Below are 3,693 nucleotides of genomic sequence, written 5' to 3'. Positions count from 1 at the left end.
TGTGTGTGTGTGTGTGTGTGTGTGTGTGTGAAAAACATTTTGATGGATATTGCTGGTTTACTTCTAATTATTTTATGTTTTTTTAAGTTTACAGATTAAAATCATCCATTTCAATTAAGTATTCACAAAAATGTTCAATGCTTGTAAGATTCCACTGGTTGGTTAATTAGTCTGGGTGTCAGCTCTGGCATCAGTTCTGCAGTCAGCTCTTGAACACACTCTTCATCGTCTGCCAGCTGTTGCCTTCATTACTCTGATGCAATGCCAGTCAGTTCTTTTGATCAGAAATATTCCCAAACAGTTCCAAAAAAAAACAAAAAATGCACTGGACTTTATTTCTAAGTTTGAAGACGTTTCACTTCCCATCCAGGAAACTTTTTCGATTCAAAATGTCAGAAAGAGCATTGAGCTTGAGGCTTTATAGAGTGGACCAAAAACAAAGCCGTGTTTTGGCTTAGATAACATGCACATTTTTTTTTTTTTTCAATTGAAAAAGCTTCCTGGATGGGAAGTCAAACAACTTGGAAACAAAGTCCAGTGCTTTTTTACCGTTCTGGAATGACTATGACCTGGATGACTGAGAATCTGCACCAGCATTTTTCCAAACAGCAGAATCAATCTCTCTGTCATATAAGCATAAAAAGTATAGGTGTCCCTTTTTAACCAGTTAAGTGTTAGCTTCAGGCAATGAGTAGTAGAGGAGGGTGCTGCATAACATTATACCTTTACACAGATAACCCTGAAAAGCATTTCACTAATTGAAAATGATTGATATCTGATATGTCAAACTTGCATATTTATTACCATCTATTCTAAGAATAATTAGGTAGAGTAACTTGAATGTTGGCAATTTTTTTCATAATTTTAATATTCTATGGGCTATTTCTCAGACAATCACTGATGGGCATTTCAATGTTTAAAATGGCAGCCTCCTAGATGGATGTCCCACCATAAATCTAGTGTCATATGGGTTATTTGTTATTGATCAGATGCCAAACAACAAGGTGCAGATGAGAAAACAAACAGTATAAAGGATCAGGAAAAATTGCTCCTGAGAATGCCTGAAAGGTCACTGCATAGCTCTCTTCCCTGAAGCATTTTGATGTGTTTTTGTTTACTTATCAACACATTTAAACCCTGCCCAAGGCAGCAGCTCGATTTTGGCCACGCAATAACGTATCAGCGAGCACAGGGGTTTAAATTGCAGCTATTTGTATGCTTGACGTTATTTACAAATATTTTTTTAAATAGTACTTTAGTAAAGTGATTGAAAAGAAAAAAATGCAACTGCGTGTTCTCTGAAAGCTATTATTTTCTTTCTCCCCACACTACAATATCAGGGATAATAGAGAAACTGATGATACTAAATTGAACATAATGAGAGTTTGCATGGTAGTCATTCTCTGCATGGTATTTGGCTGCATAGTATTTGGCTAGAAATCTGTTTGAGGTGTAACCAGCATAATGCTCTCCTCCCTGAACGAAACAGGACACATATATAAATCTAAAGGTATATACAGTGTGTTTTAAAGCATTTCATATTGTATTATACCCTCTCAACCCACCCCTCCACAACCCCTGTGGGTGACCATTAATATGCAAACAGTTTTAAAATCTCAAAGTATTGTAGCAGAGTTAGTGTCTGCTGCTGTCCTGGATGTTCTGATTGCTCCAGGGTATCTTCTTACTTTTAGATAACAGCTATAGAAACCCTTTATCAACTCCTTCAGGCACTCAGTTAGTGAATTAGGCTAAGCCTAATTTACTTTAAAACAAAGTTCAATGACACTGAAAGAAGAGTTGCCTTTTTTTAAACTACATTATACTTCTCGCAAGTAAGAAATAAGTGGAGATAAACTGCAGTGACTTTATACAGGGTTTTGTTTAATTAAAACAATGGCTGAGCTGCCCAAATTATGTTCTGTGAGTTGATCAAATAGCTGTTTTGTAAGTTTTGTCATGACCTTACTGAACCTTTCTGGGTCAAAGAAAGGAAACTGCATGCTAAAATTTAAATAGGTTTCCAACTGAGGTGATACGCTCCTCACATTTTAATTTAAGTCATTCAAAATGAAGAGTGTTATAAAGTATTCATCCTTAAGACAGAAAGATCAGATTTAATTTAATGATTGGACAGATTAACAAGACAAAAAGGTCCATATTACTTAAAACAAGTTCTGATTTTGCTAAAGTAAATAAAATTCACTCAATATAAATCCAATTAATTTTTATCCAGTTCTGTTCAGTCCAATGTAAAACGTTTATAATACAAAATTGATTTTAAGGTCAACCCAGCAACAGGCATGAACATTATCACATCAGCTGTCTGTAATTACTAATTAATAATCAAATGTTTTGATGTAAACAGTATTTCAGCACAAATACTGTTTACATCAAAGCAATAAAATACCACGGTAATAAGAATAAAGAGAATATCTTCCTTTAATCTTTTATTGGTTGTTGAGCCAATCTCCTTATTTTCTTAACTTTAAAATAATTGTTGTATTTGTTAAACAATCCCAGTGGCCTTTGGTTATTTTGAAGAAGGAAAGCTTGCTAGAAAACTAAATGCAGCAGTGTTGCACATTTCTCAATTAATTTACATTTTGCCACAAAGAAGAATAGTTTTCTTGTAAAATTTTAAAAGAGTAGATCTAAGTATTTCTTCAGGTTCTGGCTGTTTAACTAGTCAGAGACTGCACTAAATTTTCAAATTCTGAACTTCTAATTATTTATCTCTAATTCTCTGTCTAATTCCTGCCCATTTGAGAGAAAGTTTTTAATTTGTGTTCTGTTTGTTTGAAAAAAATGTGGAAAAAAGGCTCCTCAAACCTAAAGTATGGATATATAGGAGTGTTGGCCTAGTTGGTCAGAGCAGTGCGCTTGTGCTCTGAGATGGTTTCAAGTACCAGGTTTGATCCCCACAGCCTCTACTTTGGGTTCACTGGCAGCCCACTGCTGATGGGTCAAAATGCAAAGAACAAATTTCCCCATTGTGGGACAATAAAGGTATTTACATTTACATTTTGGATAAATAGTACATTTATATGATGAAATTCTGTGATAGTCGGGCGACCGGTCCAGGGTGTAACCTGCCTCTTGCCCATAGACTGCTGGAGATAGGCACCGGCCCCAATGCAAACCAGACGGGAGAAGATGGATGGATTGATGGAATAATTAAATATTTTTTGATACTTAGACAATTTCCTTTCTGCTGGCCCCACAAAATAATGCACACAGAAAAGATACCTCTAGGGTCCCTCAAAATCACTGTACTTCAATGACCTAGTAAAAATAAAGCTTTTAAAGAGCTTAAAAAAACTTTGGAGGCGACTTGATTAGAAAACAAGGAAGTCCTCCATCTTGGACACAAAATTAACATATGAGGGGTTTAAAACTTTTGAAGATAAAATCATGTTAACAGGAAGTATAAAGCTTTAAAAACAATTTAAAAGTAACATCTCTAATAATATAAAAATATTCAAACAGTGCTATCTAGTGTGCATTAAACATTTAATTTCTTTAGATTATCAATTCAAATCATACATTGTTTTATTCTTAGATCTACAACATAGGCCTTTAGCATTATTTTTGTCACATAATTATATAAAATTAAATGCTTATTTTATATATATATATATATATATATATATTAGAGGTGGGTATTGGCAAAGAAGTCATGATTCGATTCGA

At 34.3% G+C, this 3,693-nt stretch overlaps 1 protein-coding gene across 1 annotated transcript in view; it reads right to left on the bottom strand.

Annotated features, from left to right (window-relative positions):
• LOC107090968 (matrix metalloproteinase-17-like) overlaps positions 1 to 3,693 on the bottom strand; it is a 115,209-nt gene that overhangs the window by 74,280 nt on the left and 37,236 nt on the right. The gene's annotated exons all lie outside the window — the stretch shown is intronic.

Source organism: Cyprinodon variegatus, unplaced genomic scaffold (genome assembly GCF_000732505.1).
Source record: "Cyprinodon variegatus isolate N-32 unplaced genomic scaffold, C_variegatus-1.0 Scaffold318, whole genome shotgun sequence".
Lineage (NCBI taxonomy): Eukaryota > Metazoa > Chordata > Actinopteri > Cyprinodontiformes > Cyprinodontidae > Cyprinodon > Cyprinodon variegatus.
Note: the sequence above shows the minus strand (reverse complement) of the source record. Positions and strands in the feature narration are given on the sequence as shown.